Below are 12,051 nucleotides of genomic sequence, written 5' to 3'. Positions count from 1 at the left end.
TTACAATATTGAAAATAATGTAAAAATTACATGAATTAGGTAGTAAGTCAAAATAAATACAAATCAAAGTGTGTGTGTGTGTGTGTGTATATATATATATATATATATATATATATATATATATATATATATATATATATATATATAGGTTCGTTTTATTAATAATCTTTCAACTGTCCCACAATCTTCTGAATTTGTGGGCTAAACGTGTTTTAGTCATCACAACTGAATTATTATTATTATTATTTTAGAACTGGAAAATATATTGCTGAGGCGTTCTAGTAACCGAATATTAAAACTAATTACAATGCATTATTTATGAGATGCTGCTAGTTTTATGACATTTAAAAAAACATTTTGATCAATTACATTCTGTATGTTGCTTTTACTAAATTATTTTAGCTTGAAACAACAAGCTACCGCAGCTCCGATTAGCCATGCAACAAGTTATCGCGATAACAACTTTTGATCAGGCATTTAAAACAGCTACCGCCTTGGTCCTAAGCGGACTCGATTTCGCGGGGGGACTGGATTTCTCACCACACCGGTCCTAGCTCGATAGTGAAAACACGGCTAATGCTTCACTAACCTGCTCGACAGTTAGCATAACTGCTACCATGTGCTACATTAAATGTATAACATTTGACACATCAAACAATACAAATAAAACATACTATATTTGATTAATGTCTATAGTTGCCAATGTTTTAATATAAGTCACCATCTCGTCATTTACTGCTCTGCACCACAAACTTCTTCTTCTTCTTCTTCTTCTTCTTCTTCTTTGGGTTTTAACGGCAGCTTGCATCCTTGACGTTGCATTACTGCCATCTGCTGGTTCTAGTTATTTCCCATATACTTCATCATATTCTTGCCAGTATTCCTGTTTTAGTCAGAAAACGAATCAAGTATTTCACTCCTTGTTCAATCCTACTGCAGTCCATTATACTCGTTACTCCACGTCCTGTTAGTCCTATTTTTCCCATGTCTTTTCACCACAAACATCCCGTTTTGAGCGTGATTTAACGTCTCCGCGACTGTTCCAGGCAAACCTGGAAGGCACAAAACATTTGATTCAAATCGGGACTCCGAAGCGCGTTTCGCGAATCATTTGATCGGGGCTTCGGAGCGAGTTCACAAAACATTTGATTCAGATCGAGAGTTTCGAGACTCCGAAGCGCGTTTCGCGAATCATTTGAACGGGGCTTCGGAGTTGGCAAAACATTTGATTCAGATCCGAGAGTTTCGAGACTCCGAAGCGCGTTTCGCGAATCATTTGAACGGGGCTTCGGAGTTGGCAAAACATTTGATTCAGATCGAGAGTTTCGAGACTCCGAAGCGCGTTTCGCGAGTCTTTTGAACGGGGCTTCGGAGTTGGCAAAACATTTGATTCAGATCGGGACTCCGAAGCGCGTTTCGCGAATCATTTGATCGGGGCTTCGGAGTTGGCAAAACATTTGATTCAGATCGAGAGTTTCGAGACTCCGAAGCGCGTTTCGCGAATCATTTGAACGGGGCTTCGGAGTTGGCAAAACATTTGATTCAGATCGGGTCTTTCGAGCGGATTTGCAAAGCATTTGATTCTATCATTTAGGCTACTAGATCAAGTTTTAATAAAGAGAAAAGAGGTTTAGAGACAAATTTTTGAAACAGAGTTTAAATGTCTTTGTTAATTTTGTGTGACTTAAGCCAGAAAGAGAGCAATATAAAAGGGAGATGGCAAAATTGTTAAAACAATGCTTCACTAACCTGCTCGACAGTTAGCATAACTGCTACCATGTGCTACATTAAATGTATAACATTTGACACATCAAACAATACAAATAAAACATACTATATTTGATTAATGTCTATAGTTGCCAATGTTTTAATATAAGTCACCATCTCGTCATTTACTGCTCTGCACCACAAACAACTTCTTCTTCTTTGGGTTTTAACGGCAGCTTGCATCCTTGACGTTGCATTACTGCCATCTGCTGGTATTAGTTATTTCCCATATACTTTAGTCATCCAGTAGTCCTGTTTTAGTCAGAAAACGAATCAAGTATTTCACTCCTTGTTCACTCCTACTGTAGTCCATTATACTCGTTACTCCACGTCCTGTTAGTCCTATTTTCCCCATGTCTTTTCACCACAAACATCTGGAAGAACAACCTGGAAGGCACAAAACATTTGATTCAAATCGGGACTCCGAAGCGCGCGTTTCGCGAATCATTTGATCGGGGCTTCGGAGTTTGCAAAACATTTGATTCAGATCGGGACTCCGAAGCTCATTTCGCGAATCATTTGATCGGGGCTTCGGAGCGAGTCCGCAAAACATTTGATTCAGATTTGGACTCCGAATCGCGTTTCGCGAATCATTTGAGATCAGGTCTTTCGAGTGGATTTGCAAAGCATTTGATTCTATCATGCTACTATATCAAGTGTTAATAAAGAGAAAAGCTGTTTAGAGACAAATTTTTGTTAATAGCCTGTTAGTAATCCCACAGTCCATCAGTAACTGTATAATTTAGTAAGGGAAAATTCAAACAAATTAGGATGAGTTTCAATTTTTATTTTATTTATGTAGCAATGGTCATCTTAACCTGTGTGCAGTGTTCAGGGTCTTTCAGGACCCTAAATTAAATTCTAATTCATCTAAATGACATGACACTTAATGACTTTACCAAAACAGAAATTGGGGTGTCTGATTGTATATTAGTGTAATAAAATCACTCAGAATGCTCATGTAGTGCTTTTGTTAAAATTGTAATTTTAAATGTTTTCCAGTAAATGGCAGAAATCTACCACTTAAGTTCGGCAAATTTTTATATGACCATGTATGAAAGCAAGAAATGTAGATATACTTTAAAGTTAACTACAGACTTATTTTGTATAAGCATTTCATATAAACATGTAACTTTTTTTTTTTTTCAAAAATGTAACATTTAAACAAATTCCATATCAGCTGTATAGTAAAAACATTAAAGGAAGTGATGTTACAATTCATGATTGTCTAGATATTGGTGTTTTTAATTTCACCTCTTAAAGCACGTTCTTTTATCAATGCAAATATCAGTATTCAACATTTTGGGATTAAGACATCAAAACATTATGCATTTGTAATTGCAGGTTAACTGCATTTATATCTTGCATTAAACAGTATGTGTAAACATCTGTCGGGGTCTCTAGAGAGCGATGTGTAGAGGATTAAAACTTGAGCCAGAGGTTCTTCACCGCTATGAGGAGACCTTTGACGTTAACGTTCTTCCATCTGGTCTCATCATCCACCCTGATGCTACACACCTTGGTGCAGATGGCAAAGTGGTGGACCCAAATGAAGAACATCTCTGTGGCCTGGTAGAGGTTAAGTGCCCTGATGTGAAAGAAATCGGAAAGGCATCCCACGTTGAGTTCATCGGGGACCATGCAAAACTGAGAAAGAAACACACAATTGGCATTCCACGGTCAGCTGACTGTTACTGGCTTAGTTAACCTGGTGTGATCTTGTGACAAGTACAAGAGGTGACTTCCATGTGGAGAGGGTATGGAGAGATGATGAGCTGATCACAGAGATCACAGCTAAAGTTGTTTGAATTCTACTTTGGCATATACATTAATTTTTTGCTAGGAAGAAGATAGGCATGAAAAATTGACCAACAAATGATGTTCCTGTTCTATAGTGAATGTAGTTCTATAGTGTTCTATTACAAGAAAAAACAGTTACCCCAATAAGTCATGTTTCAATAAATTATATTTTATAGTTATTCATGTTATATTGTTGCAACATACCTACCGCAAACTGGAAAGATATGTCAGGAGAGGTTGGTGATTTCTGATGTGTTCAGAATCTGAAAAGATATTGCAGATCATAAGTAAAAGTAGAGAGTTAGATTTATATAAAAAATTCCTGACTTAAATTTCCCGCCTAAAATCTAAGCATTAAATTCAGCAAAAAAAAGCACACTGAGAAGTATGTGAAAGATTATATGTATAATGTCTGTTAAAACCCTGGCTAAGAAGTTAACAAAAGCTTAAACTTACTGGAAGATAGCAAAATTTGCTTATCACAAAGCAGACAAGTTACTAACAGGTGAAGAGAAGCATGGTGTCACTAGTAGGTGAGGAGGAGCATGAGGTCACTAGCAAGTGAGTAGATGATGCTGATGTCACTAGCATAGGTGTAGATGATGCTGATGTCACTAGCAGGTGTGTAGATGATGCTGATGTCACTAGCAGGTATGTAGATGATGCTGATGCTACTAGCATGTGTGTAGATGATGCTGATATCACTAGCAGGTGTTTTTTCCAGCTCCTTTATTTTTCCCATGCCTCAGCAAGAGCACTCAATTAACATAAAGCAAACAACAATACATGTATTATTTTGTGTTAAACATAACACTTTAATAAAAACAACTCATTAATTTGGAAAGTTACTATCACATTTATACAATAATATACCAGTTACTTAGAACATCAATTCAAAGTTAAATAACCTACAAACCATTATAAAATAATTTGAATTCTGCTTGTACAACAGATGTTTGTTCAACTGCTCGTACTTCCTACATTGTTGTGGATTTTATTGATAACTTTAAATTTCTTTTTTAATTCTGTGTGACTTAAGCCAGAAAGAGAGGAGTATAAAAGGGTGATGGTAAAAGTATAAAAACACCGCCTCACTAACCTGCTCGCGAATCATTTGATCGGGGCTTCGGAGTTCACAAAACATTTGATTCAGATCGGGACTCCGAAGTGCGTTTCGCGAATCATTTGATCAGAGCTTCGGAACAAGCTATTAGAAATGTCTGAATGAATCAGAATCAAACGATTAAGTGATTAATGCAGAGATTTTCTTCCTTAGTATTTCTGTCTTGTTTTCTGGTATAAATTAATGCTTTCAAAACAATTAATCACTTTAGAATATGAGCTGGGTCATTCTGTCAATTCATTCAGGGCTGCTCTGGGTTTAGTACAAACACAACACTAGTCTAGGGAGGTATAGTCTCGTCTCTGAGAACAGGTTTCCTGAGCTTTCCTTAAGGCTGTCCTTGTCCTGTTTGCAAATGGCTAAAAGGGAAGAAAAAAGAATACATAGAATAAGTTCACAGTTTTATGAAAAGCAATGAAGTCCTTATAATCAAGTGATGATGAACTTAATCGGTAACACTTTTGAATAACGGTCCATTAGTTAATATTAGTAAACTACTTTAGTAAAAATGATCTAAGCAAGAACAATCCTTCTACCTCAGTTATTAATCTTATTTGATGTTCATTTTCAACATTTACTAATGCATTATTTAAATCAAAAGTTGTGCTAACAATGAAAAACTGTATTTTCATTAACATGAACAAATATGAATAAATACAGTAATAAATGTATTGTTCATTGTTTGTTCATGTTCTTTAATGAATTAACCAACATTAACTAAAGGACTAGTATTCTAAAGTGTTACCACTTCATCTTTGTAAATAAGTAACGGTAGTGAAATTAAAGAGAGAAGATTTAGCTCCATCATTAATCTAGACAGTCAAAGGGCTCACTCTGTATATTGTGCTCATAACACCATTTAGTTTATTATATAAACGGCAATATAAGTTAAAACGTAATAAGAATTAATTTAAACTTTGAATTCTTATGAAGTCTCAGCTTTCACTGATAACTACGTCAGCGATATCGCTAGCTATTTATTAATAGTTTGACACTGGCTGTCAACATAATGTTAAAAATGACAAAAAACATCGAGAAAGAACAGCTGAGTCTTACCCGTGAAAGATAACACCCCAAGATCTGTTTTTATTATCGTGTGACGGTTTGTAGGTGTCTAATCTGTCGATGAGTCTGGTATGTTTTCTTCTTTCCTGATGTGAGAGTTATGAGAGTTGCCCGCTCCAATATGGCGGCGACGTTGACGTGCGGTCGAGCGGCCAATTAGGCGTCTAGGTATCACTCAAGCACATGCCGATCTGTGACGTCAGAGTGTTGACACGTTATCAAGCAGCAGTCATGTAACTCAGCAGCTGATGAATGACTCTTGCTTGGGAAAACTCCTGTCCGTGTAATTAATGAGTGTTTCTTGACATTTTTATTTTAGTGTTTGCTAATATAGCTTATGTTAACGTTTTGAATTAGATTTGATTATTATAGTTTCTGTTCTCATTTTAAAGTTTTAATAATATTAATATTACGTTTTAAAAATAATGTTTTAATCATATTTTTTTAATATGTGGTGATTATTAATTTTTATTTATTCGCTTTAGTTTATTTAGATTTATTTATTATAGCAGTTCAAGTTAAACTATTCCAAAATGAGGAATGTTTAAGTTTCATTTAAACAGTTAACCAAACTACAATAACCCTTTTATTCGTTCCCATGTTTTGTTGGCAAACCGTGGGCTAAAAAAGTACAACTTATTCGGGATTAATTAGATAATATATTAAATAACAGTTATTTTTAAACAGGTAATTAAAAAAATTGATTTGTAAAATAAGTTTTCACAAAAACAGCGGTGATTTGTTGAATGTGAGGAGATGTGCTGTAAATTACGCTATAGCGCCATCTGCTGAGGTTTACAAAATGCTGTGAGACATTATTACACTATGGTTCCTTGAGTACCATGCTATTTACATTGTATTTATAATATCATATGGTATTGGTCTCTGACTCATGTCAAAGAAAAAAAATATGATTGGCTAACTTTTTTAGAGAATAAAGAGCTCTGAGCTTTTCGTGACTTGGATGTAAAATGCATATTTTATTATATATGTGAATGAACATAAAATATTTCAGTACTATGTTATTACCTGATATGATTTTTTAAAATATAAGATACCTATTTAGTGGTCTGCAAACTTTAAGTAGCAGAGAGCTGGTGTAGTAGTCCTTGATCTGTACTAACTGATAACAAATATACCAAGGTCTGATGTCTTACGTGTTATTAAAACTGGGTGGGAGCTGAAAGCCACCCAGAAACTACGAGCATCATTATAGAGCCTCAAACCATGCGGAAGGGCGAGATTATCCCTCAGTTCTCTCAGATCTGCTGCATATAGACGTCTGCTGAAGGGCTAATTTCAGTTTGTGGGTGTTTATGTGTGTGATCCTCCCTAATGTGGTTGTGCTCAAGCCACGGCAGCTAAAAACCCTCCTGCTTCCTCCTGGATGCAGAAGAATCCTACTAAAACTCTAATGAAGAAAAGCAGACAGCAGAAACTGACTCAATCCAAGAAAATTTGTGAGAACAATACACTAGCTTCCCTAAAGAGGTTATCACTGCTGTCCTCCATGCAGCAAAGCAACTAACCTGGGGGTGTTGCAGGAGACTGTCCCTGTAATAAGTGCACTGGAAATAGCCTCAGATAAAAGTGTCTAAATTAATGCTTATATACTGCAAAATGACTACTTAACCGCAGCAAATCATTCGTTTTTGGATTTGGACATATTAGCATGCATGTTGTGTTACAATACATCTAGAAACACTCAAGTTGTGGAGTTCCAGATGCCAAAATTTGACTTTTGTTGGAGACAACAAAGCGGAGATTCCTGCAGAAGATCTGAATATCTCACTCTTAGTTTACACTTTTGTACAGTTTTTAGATCTTATTGCAGGTGTTCCTCTCTTTCTCTCCCTGGAAAAATGGCAACTAGTCGAAGTCTAAACATATTTTAATTGAATCACAAAGTAATTATTCAGTGTCTTTTTTTATCAAAAGAACATGTTGAAGGCCATGTGAACCAAAAGAGCAACTTGTGCAGGTGCAAGGTCAGCTGAAGTGAGACATGCAATAAATCACAGAGGCCTAACATCAGGGGTTTCGTTCAGGCAATTCTGTGATATACATGCATATATATATATAATTTATTTATTATTATTTAGTTTGCATATACAAACCTATTTTGCCTGACTTTCTTTAAATACATTAGCATTGCTCTCTCTCTATATTCAGCATTACCAATACTATTATGCATACATATAGAATATTAAATGCATTTTGTTTATTTATTGCTTATTTATACTGAGCTTCTCTGCAACCACTTCCCTAAATTGCTATAAATTTTATATTTTTATGTTTATTTAGATTTGGCAATATATTACCCAGACATGTCCTTGAAGCACCAATTAATTAATTAAAAGGATTTTTAACACGACAAAGCCATGTTTTACAGATCTAATCTTAAATTTGCAATTGAACAGACCTCTGAGATTTAATTGATAGTTCAAATGAATGAGAAATAGACAGGCAGAAGGTCTACATGAGTGTGTGTGTGTGTGTGTGCTGACTGCTCTTTAATCACGTCCCTCCACATCTGTGTCCACTCTGTATACCGACTGAAATAGAAGGGGAGTGAAGGCTGGCAAACAGCTCTGTCATTTAAATGATAAAAATACCAGTAGAGCTGGGAGGGTCCACGGCTGGAAGCACAGGCGGCACAGCTGAACATTACAGAGACACAGGAGAACTAAACCACAGCATCCCTTCAGTCTCTAGCAGCAGCTCTCAGACAGAAGTCATGTTAACATGTTCCTCACAACCCAATTAACTTCCCTGCTGAGGGGAAAAAACAGCTTAAACCAGCTTCTTTTGCTCTTGTTCTAGTTTTTTTCATGCAAATTCGTTGCACTGATTAACAGAACTCTTAATTTGAAAGTGACTTGTGTGCGAGGTATGCTTTATACAACCCTAAACTATTAATAATGTACTTTTTTGCTCGTGAAATTTCGCGGCAACATCCTACTGGTGACAGAAAAACTCTTCAAAGAGACTCATATTGAGGAAATTAAATATTTTATTAAATACAGCAGAGCCAGTTTACTTCCTAAAATAAAATAAAATTGTAGGGTGGATATGAGTTCATATACACTACATTGATTTTAATTATGAAAAAAAAAAAAATCTAAATAATAATAAATTCATCACAGAGCCAAAGAAAATATCATGTTGAACAGTCCAGAAGGTTCGCAGGAGGTTTTGTTGGTGGGATTGTTCGAGTGGTTCTGTCTACCTGCTGAAGAGCTTCATGAAGCTCTGGAATCCGTCTTCACCGAAGAAATCAAACGTTCCCTCTGAGCTTCCCAGATGAACCACGAGCAAGACCAGCAGACCCAACACCATCAGAGGAATCAACAGATTCCAGCCCGATGCCAGAATGTTGTACCACTTCGCTTTGTCCGAGCATTCCTGTGCTGCACGCATGTCGCCCCAAGGTCTTCTGATCTCGAGCCTGGAAACAAACAGATATACAAGTCTCAGACAGCTGTCTTTTAACACACGAACTCCTCAAAAAATCAAGGCTCTTCAGTGGTTCCTTGCATTAAAGGACCGTCTTTACCTTAACTGCACTCTTAAAATTTATTTGCATTGATGGTTTCATTTAGAACCTTTAATATTCATGGAATCTTTTCATTTAACTTGGAGCCTCTATAGGGTTCTTGAGTTGCTTTATGGTCTTTTGGAGATCTAAAAGTCCTTGATGTTGTATTGTTGGTTCATCAGATGGTGTTTCTAGGTTCTTTAAAGCATCAGTAGATTCAATTAGAACCTTGATGGCCCATTATGTGACATACAGGAAAATTTCAATGTTTGAAAGCCACAAAAAAGACGAATATATACAAAAGGACATTTGTGTTTGAGCTCACCTTGATGGAGTAGATCAGAGCCATGAATCCCAAGCAGCAGAAGTTGACGTAAAGAGTGTTACAGAGCGACCAGACCAGGTAGTCGTTTGGTGGCTTCTTGCCCGCTTGACTCATGTTGACCACCGTGGAGCCGCCAGCCTTTCGGCCGGATTTACAGTTAGTGAGCGGAGTGCAGTCGTTCACGTAGCTGTATGTGGCGTTATCCATCCTCGGAGGTCAGGGGTCGAAAATCCTGGATGAATCTGAAGAGAATTACTGAGGAGAAAAGATCAGGGACCCTACTTATACAACACTGCAGCTGGGTGGAGTCAGAGACGGAGAGCGATGGAGAGAGTGGTCATTCATTATGTGGTTGTTGCTAGAGAGATGAAGGCAGGGTGCTGCTTCTATACAGGGACCCATTTCAACAAAATCTCTAGGTTTGGTCAAAAAAAAGCACATACATTAAAATTTTATCTTGACTATTTTTAAAGAATTATAAATAAATGCAAATGCATAATTCTTTAATAAACGTTCAACTTCATACTGGGTTAAAAATGTTACGTTACCAAAATTTCTGATTCATATTTTTTAAGGCAATTTTAATGAGCTATTAACCCTTTTCTTTAGAAAGAAAAACACAGAGGGGAGTTTTTAGAGGGTGGAAATGTGGATGGGATGCAAGCTGTACTCAAACCTGTATCCTCATCGGGAGCACCAAAGCTCAAATGTTCAGGATGCATGTGTGCTACAAGCTGTACATAAAAAAAAAAAAAAAAAAAAAAATCAATTTGTAAAAATTAATAATAATTAATTAATAAAATATTAGGCATTGGGGTTCTTGTGTAAGGAAATGGCGCCCCTCTACTGTATTAGCACTTACAGAAAAAAAAACAACAACTAAAGGAGTTAGTCACTAAAGTTTTTTTTTTTTTTTTTTTTTTAACAGTATGCAATATTTTGAGTCTTTAGAAGCCATGCTGCTTGTCTCTTGTGGAAGTAACAACCTAAAATGTATAGTTTACTAATTTACCTCCATTGTAGCTTTTAAATCTCATGCTCACATTTTATTTTTAAAGAAAGAGATAAATAAAACAACCAGAGCAAATAAAACAACTCGGTCATAGAGCTCAATATTCATATTTATTAATTACAAAATGACAAAAGGTGTTACATTCGTATTATCAGAACTGAATTATATTCAGTTAAAGGCAAAAGGGACAGAAATATTAAATTTCTCTTATTTAATATTAAACGGCATCAGTAGCCACATTTGTATCCATTCTCAGATTATTTTTGGCTATTCTACATTTTGCACACCACCAAAATGCAGAAATATCAGACTGATTTAGTTTGGATAAACTCAAGCTTACGTATATGCATCAAAAGCATCCATCTGGTTTGAAGGCATTAATCATGATTTAAGAATCAGCGCTGCATTTGCTAATACCACTTGTGTTGTGAATTGACCATATTAGATATGATGTCCATATTTCTACAGCACACAAGGAATGAATTAAGCAAAATGACTCTATATCACACTCTATGAGAGAATGAATATGTTTATATGTGTGTGTGCAGAGAGGCAGCACTTTGAATCACATCTTAGAAGCTGCAGCCACAGCGGACGCTCCACCACGAGTATAAACATGAACAGTGTTCTGGAGAGACAAAGAAGACAGAAAATAACACTTATTTCCACCACAGAATAAAAGAAGCTCATTTTGACTTTTTAATCTTAATTTAAAATCTAATCTATGAATCATAGCTAATGTTAGTACATTTTCCAAGAAAATCCTATTTAGTCTTTGACTATTTATTGTTCTTGCCATTTTTTGTAATTAACTGTACAATTTACTAGCAATATCTAAGTGAAATTCACTGTACACAAGAATGTGTGCAAGACTGATGAGAATGTTTTCAACCTTTTTCCCTTCCGAGTTGTATTTATCCAGGAGAGTTTGAACACGAGTGCCATAATCGGGTGAACAGCCATAAGGTTTTGCACCTGCAAAAAAAAAAAAAAAAAAAAAAAATCACAAAATTCTGAATCATCTGAAATCAAGCATTCCCCCCCAGGAATGTTCACATAATCCCTAACTGCTAAAGAGAAGTTTGATTAGTTTGCATGACTAAGAAACTCACAGGACCAAAACAAAATAAAAAAATTAAAAGATCATACCGCGCGCTTCTGAATAAACAGCTGAGCTCCTTTCATATGGCCGGCCATGTTCTGACACAGACGCTCTCGCTCAGCTTCGTTCAACACCTCAGTGAAGAAAGTGCGCACCTGTGAAACACATCACAACGGAAATGTTACAACCTGGTGTGCCTTGCACATCCTGAAAGTGAAGCGACAGGCTCTCTGATCGCCCCCCTGGTGGGGCTGCAGTACAGGCCATAAACTCCACCCTCTCCGTGTAAACAATTGTACTCAAAATAAAATACAACTTT

At 36.3% G+C, this 12,051-nt stretch overlaps 1 long non-coding RNA gene and 2 pseudogenes across 2 annotated transcripts; all 3 read right to left on the bottom strand.

Moving 5' to 3' along the window:
- Positions 1 to 1,748: 1,748 nt before the first annotated feature.
- LOC113074848 (uncharacterized) lies at positions 1,749 to 4,197 on the bottom strand. 2 transcript variants are annotated; one of them, XR_003280831.1, is made up of 4 exons: positions 4,024 to 4,197; positions 3,772 to 3,830; positions 3,286 to 3,414; positions 1,749 to 2,154 (listed from the first exon to the last, which is right to left on the bottom strand). It is a non-coding gene; the product is annotated as an uncharacterized LOC113074848 (long non-coding RNA). The 2 variants fall into 2 exon arrangements; XR_003280830.1 differs by having other exon boundaries at positions 3,776 to 3,830.
- A 4,562-nt stretch (positions 4,198 to 8,759) lies between these two features.
- LOC113074847 (interferon-induced transmembrane protein 5-like) lies at positions 8,760 to 10,052 on the bottom strand (annotated as a pseudogene).
- A 669-nt stretch (positions 10,053 to 10,721) lies between these two features.
- On the bottom strand, positions 10,722 to 11,899 carry LOC113074842 (catalase-like; annotated as a pseudogene).
- Between the last annotated feature and the right edge of the window lie 152 nt (positions 11,900 to 12,051).

Source organism: Carassius auratus, unplaced genomic scaffold, assembly GCF_003368295.1.
Source record: "Carassius auratus strain Wakin unplaced genomic scaffold, ASM336829v1 scaf_tig00015445, whole genome shotgun sequence".
NCBI lineage: Eukaryota > Metazoa > Chordata > Actinopteri > Cypriniformes > Cyprinidae > Carassius > Carassius auratus.
Note: the sequence above shows the minus strand (reverse complement) of the source record. Positions and strands in the feature narration are given on the sequence as shown.